Source organism: Bos taurus, chromosome 16, assembly GCF_002263795.3.
Source record: "Bos taurus isolate L1 Dominette 01449 registration number 42190680 breed Hereford chromosome 16, ARS-UCD2.0, whole genome shotgun sequence".
Classification (NCBI taxonomy): Eukaryota; Metazoa; Chordata; class Mammalia; order Artiodactyla; family Bovidae; genus Bos; species Bos taurus.
Window position 1 is genome coordinate 79,095,479 of NC_037343.1, and position 19,282 is coordinate 79,114,760.

Below are 19,282 nucleotides of genomic sequence, written 5' to 3' on the forward strand. Positions count from 1 at the left end.
TCTGTGTAATGAAAGCAATTAGGAGAAATTCAGATGGGCCCACAACTCTATCTCTGCCTAATATGGGAATAATAATTAACTGCCCTGAATCGGAGTGCTGGCTCACAGCTGATGATTCACCTTTCAAGTTGTGCAAAGAAAAGGTCAGACCTTTTGTAAAGCAATTTAATGGTGTGTATCAAGAGTCATAAAAATGTCTGTTCCCTTTGACACAGGAAGCTTACTGCTGGAAACCGGCCTGCAGAGATGAGCCAAAAGAAAAAGATGTTCCCTACAAAATCTGAAACAATCTAAATGTCCAATAACAGGAAATCTAATTATGGTGCCCTTTTCTTATGAAACATTACAGAGCCATTAACGGGAATTAAGAAGAGTGTCATGATATGGGGATGATGCCGGGGTCAACATGACGGTCGGACACGGTAAGATCATTCGGGCACCCGGCTCGAGGCAGGAAGTGCAGGCCCTTGGATGGGGAATCCGTATGCAGGCCCCTCCCACTTCCAAAGAGGCCTGGTCTGTGAAAGTCTCTGGGCCCGCCCCCTACAGCCACTGCACGCTCTGGGAGGCCAGTAAGCCCTGCCTAGTCTCGACTTTGGATCCTGGACCCAAAGGGAGGAAAGTCCACAGCGGTGAGACCTGTTTTGACGTTTGTTTCTCAAAAGCAGACTTTTCACCCCCTGGGAAGAGCAGCTTCCTCTGGGACCCATCAACCGCTCTCCTCGGGGAGGTGCAGAGAAGGGGATGCAGAGAGCGGATTCATCGTCTGTATGGACAGGGCAGGAAGGAGGCAGTGCAGGGAGGGGCCCTGACACTACAGTGGCGTCCACACAGAGGCCGGTCACCAGGTTTCCACATGAAGTGTGACCGTGCACATCTGCTGCAAAAAGCACTAAGGCTGGGGGATCTACTACATTCTGTAGGTTTGTCTTAGTGTCTTGAGCTCTTTGAACTCAGGTATCTTAGAAGAACACCTATGGCTCAGCCAAGGCTTAGGAAGCCCAGACACAGTCATCCTGCTGTGTCAGTATGAGTCCCTATTGGCAATCATTGATGGATGTGACTTACACGGCTTCAAATGAGTGTTTTTCCACTAGTTCTTCCAAGGGAAAACCTGAAATTCTCCGGGATCTCTTCTTACGCGTGGAGCTCTTCCTGAGCCGTCCTGCCTCTGTTGCTCGAAAACTGCTGTGACCTTGGGTCAAGGAGACACTGGTGCTGGCACTGCTCAGAAAATGTGCTTCTCTCACTAAAACAGCCACTTACGCAAGAATGTGGAAATGATTTATCTCGCGGTGTTTACAGCTGATCTTCCTGCTATGTCAGGACCGCGCAGTCCGTCAGGGACAAGTGGTTACACGCTCCCAAACAAAGAAGGACGCTCGAATGGCCCAAGTGTTGAGTATCCAACACACCCGAACCACCTTAATAAAAGTTACATTACCCACACCCCAAAGAACACAACCACCAACAATAAAAATACAAAAACAAAATTTTTTTGTCTACACGGCATTCGGGACCTCGGTGGCGCTAGTGGTAAAGAACCCGCCTGCCAACTCAGGAGATGTAAGAGACACGGGTTCGATCCCTGGATTGGGAAGATCCCCTGCAGAAGGGAATGGCAACCCTTCAGTGTTCTTACCTGGAGAATCCCACAGACAGAGGAGCCTGGCAGGCTACGGTCCCTGGGGTCGCAGAGTTAGACACGACTGAAGCGACTGAGCACGCACACATGCGTGATCTTAGTTCCCAGACCAGGGACGAAACCCGAGCACCTGCAGTGGGAGCTCCAAGTCCTACGCGCTGGGCCACCAGGGAATCCCGAAAAACGTTTAAGTGCTAAGAGCAACAGAACATAAAATACATCCATTTACGTCACATACAGACTGTCTTCCACATATGATGTTAAGCAGTGGCATTGCAGGATATGAGGATAAAATCAGAAAGGAAAAGAAAAGGAATCAAGTGTCATAATCAGAGGCTGCTTATTTTCCAGGAGCAATGGCACCCCACTCCAGTACTGTTGCCTGGAAAATCCCGTGGACGGAGGAGCCTGGTAGGCTGCAGCCCATGGGGTCGAGAACAGTCAGACACGACTGAGCGATTTCACTTTCACTTTTCACTTTCAAGCATTGGAGAAGGAAATGGCAACCCACTCCAGTGTTCTTGCCTGGAGAATCCCAGGGACGGGGGAGCCTGGCGGGCTGCCGTCTGTGGGATCACACAGAGTCGGACACAGCTGAAGCGACTTAGCAGCAGCAGCAGCAGCAGGTTTACTATAAATGTGTGCAATAATGAATGGATAAATGCACAGATAATAGAAACACGGTTTGCAATGTGAGGCTGTGGAAGCACGTGGACCTGCCTTCACAAGTCGGAAGACAGACCCCACCCCAGAGAGGACTCTGCGTACACACCGTATTCAAAACCTGGGTGTTAAAATTCAGGTGCAGATGCTGCCTTTAAAAGGCAGAGACAATATTAGGGGCTAAGGAGGCCATCTCTGTAGACTGGGTCACGTTCGAGTTTCACAAGGCTCTCGGTCACAGCGACCACCAGGCCTTGAGCGCACGCCCAGCCCCCGGCCAGTCCCACCTAAACCTCCTGTGCCCCTAATTCACCGTCTCCCCTCTGAGCAGTGGGCTCCGAGGCTGCTCGAGGACGCCACCGTCACTTCTCCTGGGGTCCCGTGTAAAGCGCCCCGAACCCCTGCCCGGCTCAGGTCCTGGGCCCCTCCTCCCAGCACTCATCACAGTCCGGTTATCTCGTTTGCTGTTCTCCATCTGTTACTCCCACCGGAACGTCGCTCCCCGGAGAGCAGACCCTTGCCATCCTACTTTATCAGCGTCTTCCAGCACCTGACACAGTGCCTGGGACCTGGCAGATATTCAAACTCTTAAGAATGAATGAATGACTAAAAGAATATGGACCCAAGGGTGAGGCAAACAGCTTATCAGGAGCTCCAGGAAGAGCTGTGCAAACATGCTCTCAGACCGCTTACTCTCCCCTGCTATCTGTTTTTAAGTGAGATTTAGAAAGAGGCTAAATAATTTACTTTATTCTCCATGGAGGAACCATCCAAGTCTTCCCACTGAAGGCAGATTCTAAGAAAGACCCAAACAGTTCAAAGTGCTCTCAAATTTAAGTTATGGCCTACATTCCTACAAGTGTATATATTTTTTAAAATTAATGTATTAAAACCTGCAAGATTCCAGCTATAGCATCGCCTCCAAGTCTATTCAACTTACCAAGTAAGTATAAAGGTCCTGTCCTGCTTCTCATTATCATGGCTATAGTGAGCATAACCCAACCCACTAACTCAACAGTGAATCTGTAGAAACCCAAGATTTCTTCTTTTTGCCCTGAGTGACTTTAGGGTACTCTAATTTTTCATTATGTCTGGATTCTCAGGAAAGGATGTTACCTAACGGGACCTTTTCTTAGAAATGGGAGCTTCGACGTCAGCCTAACTTCACTCTGTTCTGGTGCCACTGAGCGCAGTGCACTCCCCTGCCTTCCCTGAGCTGTGGACTGAAAGAAGGAAAAAAGCATTTCATTTAGGGGGAGATATGGGCATCGCACCAGACTAAGTGCATCACTCCAGCTAAAAAAGATTTTTTTTTTTTGGCCACACAGCTTGTGGGTTTAGCTCCCTGACCAGGGACTGAACCTGGGCCACCACAGTGAAAACCCCAAGTCCTAACCACTGGACTGTATAGATGTATGGATGTGAGAGCTGGACCATAAAGAAAGCTGAGCACAGAAGTGATGCTTTTGAACTGTGGTGTTGGAGAAGACTCTTGAGAGTCCCTTGGACTGAAAGGAGATCCAACCAGTCCATTCTGAAGGAGATCAGTCCTGAATGTTCATTGGAAGGACTGATGCTGAAGCTGAAGCTCCAACACTTTGGCCACATGATGCGAAGAGCTGACTCACTGGAAAAGACCCTCATGCTGGGAAAGATTGAAGGCAGGAGGAGAAGGGGACGACAGAGGATGAGATGGTTGGATGGCATCACCCACTCCATGGACATGAGTTTGAGTAAGCTCTGGGAGTTGGTGACGGATGGGGAAGCCTGGTGTGCTGCAATCCATGGGGTTGCAAAGAATCAGACACGACTGAGCGATTGAACTGAACTGAACCAGTGGACTGAGGGAATTCCCAAACATAATTTTAAATTGCATGCACAGTACACATTCTACTGGAGGTTTTGTGCTTTACGCTTTACCTCTTCCATGTTGCCAGATACTTCACGTTTATACTTTTCAGTGGTGGATATTTCATGACAAATCCCATAATTTTTTCTTTTTAATGCTCCTTCTGTGGGACACGAGGTATGACTTATGTGTAGGGAGATCATCAAAAGGAACACCACACACATCTGTCAGATTCTAAAGCAAATTCTTGGACTGAGGGATCCAATCAGAGAACACAAACATTTTCACATCTAGATCACATTTCAACCCAGACTTCGGCTTTGTTCTCAGAAGCATGAGTAATCTGGGTGTTCCTCGAAATGCAGAATGAGTATAAAAACACTATGGTTTTTGTTTATGTCAAGAAAAGCAGTGGAGAAACAGGAAAGGGGTCAGCCATATGCAGTGGCTGGTCCACCCAGCCGGGCATTTCTGGGGAGTCGAGGCGCTCTGGGACGGCTTACGAGCTACGCCCTCCTTAGCGCCATTCTGCAGTAATTATTCACAAAACTATCCCGTATACCTTCTCTTCAGAAACCGGCTGAGAGGTGCTGGCTGTACCCCCTGATGGCCGGGACATTACCACCCTCATCCCTGTGGCCCCGGGCTCTGCCGTACACGTGCCGACCCGCTCCGCTTCCTGAATGCTAACAACAATGAAGGAGGTCTGAACTCACCACACACGTGTAAGTCAGACACAATCCTTGCTTTTGCACTCAGCGAATCTTTACTTACCTACTGATCTGGTCTTTGACAGATCTCTTAGTCAGAACACATTTCAAAGAATGTCAAAAGGTGAGCCCTCCGGGAAGGTCAAGTTCAGATCCTTCCCCTCCCTGAGGTCCAGCCACATTCAACTTGATGGAGCCTGCCCCGCCCAGCCCGATACCCTGACACACGGCCACACTCCTTGCTGAATGTTTGGTATGTTTCTATTCCCTAAAGGACCAATCTCTACACAGGAATATTAAAGATAAATTTAACTGGAAGAAATAAAGTAAGAAACAGCCGTGGTGCGCATCACAAATAGCTCCCTTTGAAGGAGGTGGAGGAAGGGAGTCACGGCGTGAGACGACCGGACTACCATCCCGGAGGAAACACCGGGCCCGTGAGCGCCTCTCCACAAGAGACGTGGAGCCAAACACGGCTCATCGCGGGAGCCACACAGCGACCCGGGGTGATCAGGCAGCCAGCGCTCGGGGAGAGCGGGAAAGAAAGCCCAACAGAGGAGCTGACACGACAAACAGAAAGCTTTGTCCAGTTGCTTTACAGTCTGTGGCTTCTAGTTCCTACAAGTAGGTCGGTAGTGGAATTCCGCATAAACCATCTTTAAAAGAGTGCACTGAGATTCCTAGGAAGGTTTCTAACGCAAGAGCTCTTGGGGATTTCAGCAAACTTTACACTTTTCTCCAGTCCGTGGATGACTCCACCCAGTTACACATCACCAAGTTCGGGGCAACCTGTCTCCAGCCACGCAGCGTGTTCCGCGTACGCGATACCCCCACGTGGCTCTGGGTAACGAGTGCATGCTGACAGCGTGTGAAAAATAAAACCAAGGTGACGCTGCAGCTCCAGCGAGGACAGAAACTAGAGCAGGACTCCAGATAGGTTGCACAAGAGTGTTAAAGAACATAACACATCACCTCTACTACAGACAGAGGCTGTACACGAGTTTCCATCACATTCTTTAATACTCATGTGGTTAGAGAGAAATCCCATTCAATATCACGTGACAACCCTCAATGGGAAAAGAATTTGAAAAAGAATAGATGCGTGTGCATGGAGGGTTGGATCACACTGCTCTACACCTAAAGTAACACAACACTGTGAATCAAATGTGCTCCATACAAATAAAACATTTAAAAAGGACAAACTTAAAAAAAAAGAGAGAAAACCATGTTGGTTCACTCTCTTTAATAATTTTTTTTTCATTCAAAAAGGTACAGGATTCATTGCCATACACAGAACCATCCCACAACTATTCTAGAATTTAGAAAAACTCTGAAGATAGCCTAAGCACCCTGTAATATGTTGTCTCTGTGCGTCTCAGAGGAACGAGCACACACGTCTGACAAAGACCAGAAGTTGCTGGGTTAGCATATTAACAAAGATCTACCAACAATCACAAAGGTGAATTTATATTCCACACTAGCTCCAGATGGAATAAATACTATTCCAACTAAATCGTGAGGGTTAAGTTTAAAGAAACTTTATATTAGCTTATTTTTAAGCAGACAGTAATATTCCAACTAGAACGACCATGTAGCAGTTTCTCTGTAACTTAAGGTCGAAGCTGCTTCTGTTTCTGACAACATGGACACTTCAGGAGGCTCTGGCCACTTCCTTTCTGTTGTCTTTTGCAGAGCTTAAATCTCTACATGTGCATGTATCGATGCAGACACATTAGAATGCACAAGTACACACAGACTTGGGCAGAAAACCACCCACAATCCCATCACCCAGACATAACACAGCCAGCCCTTCTAGACTTTTCTTTACGTGCTCGTTCTTAGAAAAAGAAAAAGGAATGATCCTACACTTTATTTTACAGCTCCTTGCTTCTTTTTTTTAAGAAACTGAATCAATATCGAGCATTCTCCCATTTCTATGAAATCACTTTTTTAAGCACTGGGCGGCTTATGGGATCTCAGTTCCTTGACCAGGGACTGAACCCAGGTCACAGCAGTGAAAGCGCAGAATCCCAGCCAGAAGGCCACCAGGAACTCCTCCCAAAAGCATTTCTAACGAGCGCACTCTAGAAATAGAGAGGGCTGGTCGGCTCATCTGCACATCTAGAACGCTTCCACCTCCCACTTACAGGCCGTGCTGGGACGAGCATCACTGTCACATCCACAGTGCTCCCACGGAACTCACCCCAGGATGGTAACTGGTAGCTCAAATGCTCTATGAATATTGTAAGACTTTTGACATAATTGACCTCCAGCAAAATTGTACTAATTCAAACAACTGGCTGTATGGGACAGGTTAGTCCATTTCAAAGGGTTGGGACATTAACGGTGTGTTTAACTTGCATGATGTCTTAAATCAAAACGCAGGAAAAACCCATTAACAAAAAATGCCAATAAACCTTCAAAATAATCATGAAAATGCAGAGGAAAAGGACTGAATTTCCCCTTAATCAAAATGGCAACGCTTCTCAGAAAGAACTATCTGGAGTTGGTGAGACCGGGCATAACCTGGGCACTTTCTGACAGTGAAGCTGAGAGAGCACGCGCACACGTTTCTGGAGGCGAGCTTAGCGGTGTCAGAACCTTGAGAATCTTCCAACTCTAACCTACACTTACGGACTCAGTGCAGTAACAGAGAGAGGCACAAACAACTACACACAAAGGCGTCACAGCTTTATATATTTCATCATCACAACAGTGAAAAATTACCAACAACCAGTAACAGGGAAGCAACAAACCAGATTTTTAAAAATACACAGAAAAATCATAAAAAGGACAAAAACTAGGGAAAACTGAAAGGAAATATGACAAAATGTTAATTAAAAAGTTTTCTAAATGTTGAATGTTTTTTTTTTTTTTTTAATATCTTCCTTCTTCTTAGCAATGAACATTTGTTATCTTGATAACCAGAAAAAGCAAAAGAAACTTACATATAAACTTTTTTCTTTTGGTAAGGTAAAAATGCTCCCAAATCCCCTTTCTGTTCTAGAGTTTTATCTTCTGCATCTTGGCTCATACTGTTAATGGACTCTGTGCACCTACAGGGTTATAACTTAAAATATGTCTGCTTCTAAATGCTGTCCTACGATCTCTAGAGGGTTCATGAAAGTATTTAAAATTTGTTTTTCTTTAGGATGAGACGATTTATATGAGCTTTTAACAGCATAGTAACTTAGCAATTAAGGCCCACCTATGGCACGTGTAGCAATAAAAGATGTTTTCCTTGCACAAGGACAATCAAGTGTGACAGAAGGCTGGACACAAGGAAGAGAATTGGTTACTTATTCTCCAGCTCACTGCCCTGTGCAGCAGGCATCTGGAAACAGAGCAAGGAAAGGGGATTGGGAAGAGGCCTTTGGGGTTATTTGTTCATTCGTTAGAAACATTCAGAAGCTGCCCTGAGATGCTGGCGTAAAACCTAGAGTCGCAAACGCCCGTTTCTCTCCCTCATTCCCGCTAAGGGATAAGATCCAGGCAGACACATAAGACAACTCCATCATTCAGGGAAGGCATGCTCCTCACTTTCCAGAACACATTTTTCAAGTTATCAGTTGGGTTTTAGTGGGTCCCCTCCAGCACCTTTTAAAAGATGAAATAAAATATATCAGAGGGCGATAACAAAGATGTGTGTGTGTGCACACTCAGTCATGCCCAACTCTTTGTGACCCCGTGGACTGTCACCCACCAGGCTCCTCGGTCCATGAGATTCACCAGTCAAGAATACTGGAGTAGGTGCCATTTCCTCCTCCAGGGCATCTTCCTGACCCAGGGATCGACGCCAGGTCTGCATTGCAGGCAGATTCTTTACCACTGAGCCACTTGGGAAGCCCAATACTGAAGACATGTTGTATGAAAACTGTATCTGCCATCTGATTTGTATTAGGTGATGGACGGTGCCGTCACGGGGAGAGTTTGAAGGCTTCTTCTATTCTAATGTAGTGAAGAAACAGTGAAACCAACATTCTCCCCCACCCCTGATCAGACTGAAACCCCAAATCAAGTATTCCTGGAAAGTATGAAAAAGTAACGTGGGGCAGAAGGATCCCGTAGTTATGCCCTAACCTAACCTGAACCCCAAACCACAGGAAGTGTTGGCAGCGCGGCCACACGGAGCCCTGGTCTGTTTGTTGACGCTTGGTTCCCCTGTGACACCGTAATTACACAGACTGCGGTGCTGCAAACCCCAGGCTCTCTGCGCCCTACTCCTGGCCAGACTGCTCCTTCAAAGCCTCCCTTTGTGAACTGGACGCACAGCCCAGATGAAACTCTCCAACCCAACCTCCTGCGTTCACTGCAACCTCTCTCCCCGCGGCCTTTCAAGAGGAGGCTTTTCTCCACTCACTTAACACTCACAGGGCACCTGCCACAGGCCCGGCCCCGAGGCAGGGACAGAGTGACCGGCAGGACCCGTCAGCCTGTGCTGGGCTCCCGCAGGGACATACACCTGCCTGTCGTGAGGTAGGGGCAGACTCTGAGAGAGGCGACCACCGCGGGCCGAGGGCCCTGCAGGAAGTTTGGGGTTTACCTTAGCCGAGGAGCAACACTGAGTCCTTCTAGATGAGACAGACTGCACGGTGGCAAAACGGAGGCTGGGAGGAGAGGAAGGCAGTTAGTGGAGAGACCAAGGGACTTTTCTTGGGGTGACTGAGAACCCAGCCACCTGCTGAAACGGGGAGAATTCGGAAGGATCGGGTTTGGGGGCTGGGAGGTCTCACCCCTCTGCTTTCTAAAAGCTTTCTGAAAGCTCCCCTCCTGTTTTGGGCCCCAGGGCGTCTGGCTCCGGCCCTGCCCACGTGTCTCTTGGTGGGTCTCCCAAGCATCTACAGGCCCCAAAGGGAATGCTCTAGAAAGGGCTCCTCTCCTCGCCAAGTCCTGCCATGCTCCTGGAAACCCTCTGGATCCGAGGGGCTGCCACCCATGCCCTCACCCCTCCGAGTTCCTAACACCCCGCTCGGCACCGTCCGACCGGCCCCCACAGCAAGGTCGGCCTCTGGACTAAACCCCGCTGCCTCGGCCTCCACCTCCCGTTCCATCCCACCCACACCCGCGGCTCTCCTGCCCCAGGGCTCTCTCCTCTCCCTGCCCGTCTGACATCCTTCCCCACGGCAGTTCCGTCCTGCCGCCTGGCCAGGGGGTGCCACCTGCCCCGCGGTCGCGGTGGTGCCCAGGCCTGGCCTCCTTTCCTCGAGGCCATGCTGCCTGCCTGACGTCCCCAGCCCCTCCCCCGGAAACTCCCAATCCCCCCTCATCACTCCGGGCTGCTGCCCTCTGTCACTTGACTTTAACTAAGGTCAAGAGGAAGGGCCACGTCTGAGTCTTAGCTTCTCCATCAGCTAGTGGAGCCTGGCACGCAGTCCGACTGTTACAGGTGATACCCTACCTTGAACATGGACATACTGAAAGGGAAGTGATTCTTGAGTTGAAGAGTGACGTCATCATTTTAGCTCTTTCACCAAATTCACCTAGTCTGTTACGTTTGACTGGAAACACCGCCCACCATGAAAGGGACATAAAACTGGCTTCTCACTTGCGGGGACTGGCTTCACGTGGATCTACTTTTGCTCCCCCTGCAACCAGGGGCGTAAATCTGCAGCATCCCTGGCTGGTTAGGATCCACTTGGCAGCACAGAATACTGAATCATCGACTTGTTAGAAACGTTAAGGTATGTTTCCCTTTTTTGGGCAATTTTAAAATAAAAAGCTAATATTGAAAATTATTAAAAGTGTGTGGCATTAAACCTGCTAGAAAAGACTGATGTCTGTGTTATCAGCATGTTAAAGTGGGAAGTCTCAAAAGTGAGGCCAACCTGTTACATGTAATTATGATATTACTATTCATCTTATACAGGTATCTTAAGCAATTTGTTTTGCTAGAAATTCTCAACTGTCCTAGTTGAACTAAATCCTTAAGCAATAAAAAGTATGAGCTGCCTCTTAATGAGATAATGATGACAAGGTGCTGCTTTGCATTGAGAAGCATCTATATCCTCCAAGATGAGGTGTTTTATGCCTGACATCCACTCATGTGGAATACTGAAGTCAGACCCCAAATACTAGCAACAAGTTTTGTTTTCCTTTCTACTATTTGTGGGGAAAGATTGAGTGGGAGAGCTGACTATATAATGAGAAGTCCCAGAAAAACCAGTCATCAGATTATCATCACAAGCAGCAAAAAACCACGTGACATTTTTGTTCTTAAAAATATTCTCTATCTTCAATTTCCCAGTTCATCCTCTAAGCAAGTCTTAAACAGCTTCAGAAAGATTCAATAGACGACAAATCAAAAAATACAGTTAATGTGTAATAAACACTAGTTTCTACTCTTGACTATGTCATTTTCTATTTTCTCTCTAAATTAGTTATTCTGAAAACAAACTGCATGGTATTATAAACAACCCTGATACCATTATACAACTCCCTTTTCTAAGAAAATTGTATTTTCTCTTATCTACTTATTAGTATTTATTAAGAATGCTGTGATGAATAACAAGAAGACAAATTTCTCTATAAATTGTTATATTTTGGGGAAACAAAATGTGGAAGGTGGTCATAATTATACTAAATTTCCTTTATATTCATCATGCCAATGGAAACCACAAAAATAATCCAACATTGTAGAGGTAGAAAACAATTTACTTTCTCATGTTCTAAAATGTCCTTTCCTCAAAAAACCTTTTCCAGTGTACAAACTGCAACATTAGCACTATCCGCTATACACACTGCGAACTGCCCACACGGCTGAGCACAGTGGCACCAGCACCGCCGCAGGCTGGGATCACAACAGGGACGGGCAGAGTCTAAGAAAGAAAGGGTGAAAACAGAAACCTTCACTCCCATACATCCACTCAGCACACTTCTGCCAAGTCAACCTCTTTCAAGTAAGGCCACAGGCCTTACCTGTCACAGAGCAATTTCCTGTCCCCGCTCTGACAGTCACAGCAGTCCCGAGACCCAGGCAGGCACCCATTTTATACTTACGGGGAGAAGTCATCCAGAACAGGTTAGCAGAGGCTTGAAGCCCTGCTGCCAGGAGCTGCTCAAAGAACTCACGCCTCTGGGACCTGGGGCTCAAGCTCTGTCTGTCCATTTCCTGGAAGCCCGGCACCAGCTGGGCAGGGAGCCCCATGGAAGGTGGAGGGGGTCTGGGCTGGGCTACACTCACACGGCCGCTCTGCCCTTTCCACCGTCTCTGTTCACCAGTAAGATGAGGGGATTATGATCCTGCCTTCCAGGCTTGTCGGGAGAACTAAATGAGGCGAAGTATGCCAGCTCTTATACAAAGTAGGTGTTCGGTAATTGGTAACGGCCCACCACCACAAAAGCCAGCAGAACCTCAGGAACGGGGTTCTTCACCCAGTTCAGGACACGTGCTTGGGGTGACAGGGCACACATCAATCGGGCTCCTGGGGGTTCACACAGCTCCAAAATCAGACATTCGGGCCGATGGAGCACAGTTCCAGGTCACCTGTAATAACCTGCTCCTCCCAAGATGACAGGCCCCCTCCCTGCTCCATGCATGTCCAGAACGGCTGCTGATCTGAAGCAGTGATTTGCACGCCACACGTGAAGGGGTTATCAGATAACACACACAGCTGAAGGCTGGTCTTTAAGGGACATTTCCTTTTTAAAGAGAAGAGAGTCTTGGAACAAAAGGGAGATTAGTTATCTCTTCCTTCACTAGTTTGTGTTTTGATGCTTTCAATATAAACATGAAATTAATATAAATAAGGAATTTTAGCTAACTACAAATAGATTTATTCTCATTAAAGAAACTAGGCTGATCCCAAACTCTGAATATCACATAATAATCCTAAACCCATCACCATGGTGAGCCAGAAATTGTCCAGCATGCACCAGAATCGTTATAGTGCTGAGTCAAATCTCCAGATGCCTCTAATACTCCATCAGCGATTTTAATTTAAAATTTAAGAAGCAGGAAGTTCCTTCAATTAACTAGTATCACTGTCAGATAAAACAATGAGAGTAACTGGCTTTAAAACAAGCTTAAAAATGAAATCACTGCATCAGGTAGGCCCAAGGAGGCTTTTGAGCAAAGCTTCTGGGTAAAAATCACCCCGTCTTTGACCACACACAGCCCTGTACGCATCTCTTACACAGAGACTGGTCAGGTCATCTACATATTCCAGGAGCTCCCCTGGCCTGCTCCCTGGTCACCTCAATAGAGGCGGCCTGAGAGACACCTTCTGTGCTGGGAAACCTTTGCTGTGGGGGATGTCTAGCGACATCCCTGGTCTCTTTCCACAAGACGCCAGGAGCAGACAGCCTGGCTCCAAGCTGTGACAACTGCACCTGTCTCCAGAAACCCCCCATCATCCCCCAGAGGGCAGAACAGCTCCGGGCTGGGAACCATTGCCTTTCCTGTCTCTCCTTGGGCGTCGCAGTGCATGGGGCGCGACCTGGCAGGTTAAGGAAGGTCATCAGCTCCAGCCCCTGGGCTGGAGCTCCGTGCGCCGTTTCACAGACAGGAAACTCAGGTTCAGACGATGAAGTCACTTCACTCCCATCCAACGCAGAGCCTCACTGCTAAGTCACGTCCAGCTGTAAAGTTTTCTATCTGGACCTTTCCATAAGGCCAGAAGACCCCTGATGAGAGAAGGCACAGTGCGGCGGGGTAGAGTTCCAAACAAAACAAGCCCCACCAGACTTAGAATCACCAAGGGGTTTCACCACTTCTACCCAACGTGCGGCCTCCCCCGGGTCTCTATGCCTCACCAGGGATGTGGAAACGTCGGGCCCACCCCCAGCACAAGGCACGCGTGCCGACACCCGGGTGTGTCAGCCCTGCGGTCTTACATCCCCACGCGGGACAGCAGCCCCTGCGGGCCTTCCTCCCCTAGGGCCCCCTCCCACCTCCCACACCCCCCGCCAGGCCTCCCTGACTCCCTGCAAGCACACACCCCAGCCTGCAGCCTGCGACGCGCCCGGCCGCCCCGCTCCCCTACTGGGGTGCAGGGCACTCTGTCCTTCATCTCTAACCGCCCAGGACGCTGCCTGGCACCCAGGCGTTTGACTGGTGGATTGACTTTAAAAGCTAAGCCGACTGTAACAGTGGTGGCGACGGACGTCACCGTGTACCGCGTGTACCGAGTCACCACGCTGCACACCAAAAGCGAGGACAAAGTGACATGTCAACTAGGCTCAGTTTATTTAAAAGGTGAACAGAGGAAACCAGAGAAATTCCAATTAAGGCCCTGCGGGGTCGGGATGGAGTTTGATTCTCCCATCGAAGGGAAGCCAAGGAGAAAGTGTGGGAGCCTCAGTGGAAGTCTTAGGGCAGCGCTCCGCAGACATCCCGGAGGCTCTGGCTCCGCTGCATCTTCGACTCGCAGGCCCAGGTGGGCAGGGCTGAGACGCTGCGGGTCTCACATGCCCAGGTGATGCCCACGGCGCAGGTCCACCTTGCACAGCCCGCCCCGGGACAACCACACAGGGCACCTGGGCAGGGTCTTATCAACGCTGCTCCGAAAGGAGACTCGGGGCCACGGAAGACTAACCAGAGTGGCCTGCCCGTGGAAAGCACACTCGTGTGTAACTCTGTACCGCCTGCCTTCTAGCTTCAAAGGCCAAGGAGGTGCACAGAGAGCCTGCGCATCCCAGACTAAACAATCCCAGGTTTACACGACATCTTGTCCACAATGTGATGACCATCTACATACATTTTGGTCTTGTTTGGGCAGTAATATACTGGAATCTGTAATATTTAAAAATATTAAGCTTAATTCCTGATTACCATACAATAAATACTGATGATGAATGTGTCTCATTCAGTGAGGGATAGCAAACGCTCTTTTCCACAGTCACTGAATGCCGCAGGACTGCTTCAGCATCACCTACGGAGCAGGGGACACGGCAGGCCCAAGAGCAGGTGGCGGTCCTCAGTCTGAGGTGGCAACAATGTAACTGTGACTAAAATTAAGAGCAGCACTGAGCATCACCATCTCCAACTTACAAAAGCAGGTTTGCCTCTGAGAGCCTCTGTAACAGGAGAACGCTCCCTTTAGTTTTATTACAAAAGGCAACTTTAAGTAAGCAATGCGCAACTATCAAAATGTCTTTAAAAAAAATTACCCCTAATTTAAAATCAAGTGATGCTATATTTCTAACAGAAAAAAATGACTAAAACTTATATTATTTATGGATTAATAAGTTTCAGCTAACCAAGATGTTTGATAGAAAAAAAATGACAGGAAAATCACAGAATTTTTAAGATACCCACTTCCAAAGTGCAAACCAAGTTTATGATTTCTTGGTTCTAATCAAATACCCAATAGTGATTATTCCTAAAAGATAATTCGCTTCACATGTTACTCTCTTCGGTGTTTAACTTTTACCTTCCAACAGAAATTTCTAGAAATGCACTGCAATTTTATCAAGTGAGAACTTTCAGTTTTCTTCAAGATCTTTAACTCACATTTTACCATCAGCCTGACTGGTGCCACCCAACACCTGCGGGTCCCCCGAAAGGTCTCAAGTGGATGTTCTTGAAACACAGGCAGAAACCGTACGTGAACAAAGAATTTCAAACACAGGTGAAGCTCAATTTTCTAGGCATGTTGATCAGAAATGGGTTTTTTCCAAAGCCCAAGTCAAGCTGGGTTCAGGTAGGCAGTGGTTGCTCCCTCTTGACAGGCTAAACTTTCTTCCCCTGTCTTCAGAATCTCAAGAGCTCTGAATATATTAATCTTATTTATTGCTGAGCTACGTACCCACCATCTGTTCTTACTGGTATTTCATCAGAAAATTCTTTCTTTAAGGAATATATTCAGCCCTAGTAATTTGTGTCCTGAATATTTTGTTGGGCAAGGAGTACTGAGGATAAATTTGAGTACCTAAATAACTGTTTACACCTGGCTTTTAAACAAAATCATTAGCTGAAACATGAAAGAAAATTCTACAAATATTTTAAATTTCTTTTCTCACATTCAGTTGCCAAGATTCCAACTGATATTTCAGTATTGAACGTTTTTAACGAACAGTACTTTCAGGCCATTCAAAATGTTTTTGTATTTTAGTTCCAGATGGAGTACTGGTTCAGCTGGGTGGACTGACTGAATATAATCCAGAGGGATCATTGCTTGTTAAATTATAAAACACGCATACAACCTGTCCTCCTTTTCACACGTCATTTACACCAGCAGCATCGGCAAAAATACTATTATGTCATTAATAGTCCTCTCCTCTTCTTGCCAAACACCAATTTCAGAGGTTTAGTAAAACTCAGAGTGAACAAAATGAAAGGCTGTGATTTTCTTATTCATTCTATCAGTCTTCTATAGAAAATTTCCCCCAATCTTATTTTGTCTCCACCGTGCACTCCTGTGTCTCCCCGGCAGGAACCCACAGGAACCCACGTCAGCTTGGCACCACTGCCAGTCTTCCCAAGCTGTCTCACTCAGCCCTTCAGGACCCTTCAACGATACAACCAGAGGAAACGCCCTTTAATACCAACCTCCCGGATCCCTCTTCCCTCTACACCTACAGTCCTTCCTTCCTTTTCAAAGACGAATCTGCCATAACAGTTCTAATACTCTGAACATGTTCTGTTCAACGTTTATAGGTTTTTTATATTCACATAAATCCTTACGTTTATGTGAATATAAAATAGGTTTTTTATATTCACATAAATTCTCAGAGTAAACTATGTTAAATCTAGTCATAGCCTGATTATTTTCCTTACTAATTCAGCAATTTAAAATGTTAGCGAGAAATGGGCTCAGATTTTTCTAAACCTTAAAAGATCAGCTAAATTACTGACACCTCTAAGAAAAACACACAGCTAACTATTCCAAATGTGACTGAGTATAGAAACACCTACAATATCTTAGTGGACTTCATTAAAAACAAGCTAAACGTCTATAACTTCTGCAGGACTGTCTCCCGAATCCAGAGACATAGAATTCCACAGTAACTTACCTCACAAACACAACCCTCAACAGTATTAACCCCATTTAAAGATGTTCACTGAAGGTCTACTTACAGCAAAAGTGGAAAGTACTGCAAGATCAAGGTTTTTTTAATGTAATCACTAACAGGCACTTTTACTGTTTGGGCCCCTAAGTAAGAGAGGGCACCTTCAGAAAGGATTTTTCCAGTCCTGCTCTCAAGGTCAAGGCTGTCTACCAGAGTCCCAGAAGGATACCCATTTACAGCTCTCACCACCCTCCATAAAGAAGGAACTCTCAAATGTTTGCACTTGGCTTTCTTGTAGGAAGAGCCTAGTTATGCACAACCAAACATAAAACAGTTATACTGCTGATCCTGTCGCTCAATTTTGCAATCCACTCCTTAAAGAAAAAAAAACAATCTAAAGTATCACTTTCAGACTTAAAAAATCTGCATCCCCAAAATCAAAACTTGAGTTCCCAACTAAAATTAACTTTCCAATAGTTAATGCTTTAAAACAAGATTCTTATTCAAATTAGAAGGAACGGATTGGCCATCACAAGTTAAAATTAAACATTTTGCAATGCAAACCTTAAAAAATAATTAGGGAGTTCCCAACTTTTTACAGTCACACTTTTCCACTGTGATAACCAAGTGCGCCTTTATATACTGTACTTGTCATTTTTTCTTTCTTTTGTGGGTTGGGAAGGGCAACTCAAGAGCTTTTGTCTTAATCCCTAAACTCTGTGCATATTCACTTCATCACATCTAACAGTAATTTTGACTCTAATCGTTTTGATGAGAAAGTCACTTAAAATTCTCACCAACCAATGGAAGCTATGTGACTTTGAGTTACTAAAGCAAAGATAACAATATATAAACACAAAGATTAGCCATCTTTTTCCTAGTTGGGAATGTAAACAGAAGTTCACCACGGTTGTCTGTTATTTATTAATTGCTCCACAATGAACTACAGTTCATACCAAAGTACCCAAGGAAGCCTAAACTGAAAAATCACAAAAGAACTGTTTTCCCATCACAGAGCTCCTTTACCCTCTGATCACTTACCCTCCAGGACCCCCAACAGTACTGGGCTGTTTTACAATCCCTACTTCCCCTTCAAATCCTGTTCCCTCTGGTCTCCATTCTAAGAGATCCCTACCTCTCTCCCTGAACACACCACCTCTCCCCACTTCTCCGAAACAGGCAGCACATTTTCCCCTGTGGAGTGTAAGGTCCAAATCATTACATTTTTCTGTGGCTATTCATCTACATTTCCCAAGAAGATACCTATTTCAACACAAAACATGCTTTATTTACAAGGCTTTTATCTTGCACAGTGTATTTCAACCCAGCTAGTCACTCAGGCTACCTGAGGTACAGGCTTCGTGTTATTAAAAACTCACAATTATTCCTTCCAGACAAACAGGCTGTGGGCTTTCATTCTGGCCAATACACTTATGCAGGAAGCTACTTCCGTGCAAGTGAAGAACCACAGTAGTTGACTGTAGTTATTATGCGCTGTTAACACATTTCTTTGTTGATGGAAAAGACTGAACTATTGTCTAGCCTAGCATCTCGACAGTACTTATTATCAGATGAGAAACTGCAAAGAATTATCAATTCTATTCATTATTTGACCAGCTTACCATAAAACTCTATAGCTTTATGTAACCTGAATGTATTCCATAAATGCTAACAGATAAAAGAAATTTTAATACTGAAAACCACTGTTCCATGCTTTTTAAGTATTGCCTATGTTATTTATACGACAAAAGTTCAATGTTTAAACAGCCTTCTAAAGAAAGGACCCTTAACCTGAATTTTTTTTACCATTACCAGGTTTTGGTGGGGGGGAGTTCTTGTGAGCCTATGTGATGGGCTTGTAAATTTTCATGTGCAAATATATTTCTGCTAATGCAGGGGGCGGGGAGACATCCACTCCATAATGAGCTGCCCAGAGTCCATGACCCTAGAAATGCAATGCAACTCTTCCCAAAGGTTCACAAAGAATTCAAATAGAATCTGCTTATGTTACACTCACACAGTCAATACTTTTTGAAAAAGGAAGAGAGGTAAAAACAAAGCAGAAATAATCTGAAAAATGCATGCCCTCTTTACGGTAACGATCTCCTTTAAAACCATATAATCTCAGAGAATTTGGGGGCTTTTGTAGATCTTTTTTTTTTTTTTTTTTTTGATCAAGGGTTAAGGACATAAGAATTCCCAGATGCTGTCTTCATGCTAATGTGCATTTTAAGGAATAAATTATCAAGGAGATAGAGAAATAACAAGTGGAAACTGAAACAACACCGTTGCTCAAAATCTATCAGAAACCGTCTATCGCACTTAGAAGGCACAGCAGGCTGGAGGAGCCCCTCAGAACTGTCCTCGTGAACACCAGACGGCCAACATCCGTGGGCCAGAGCCACGCCGCCTCCCTCGACAACGCGAGGCTGGCAGCAGAGCGCTGACGGAGGAGCCTCGCGTCAC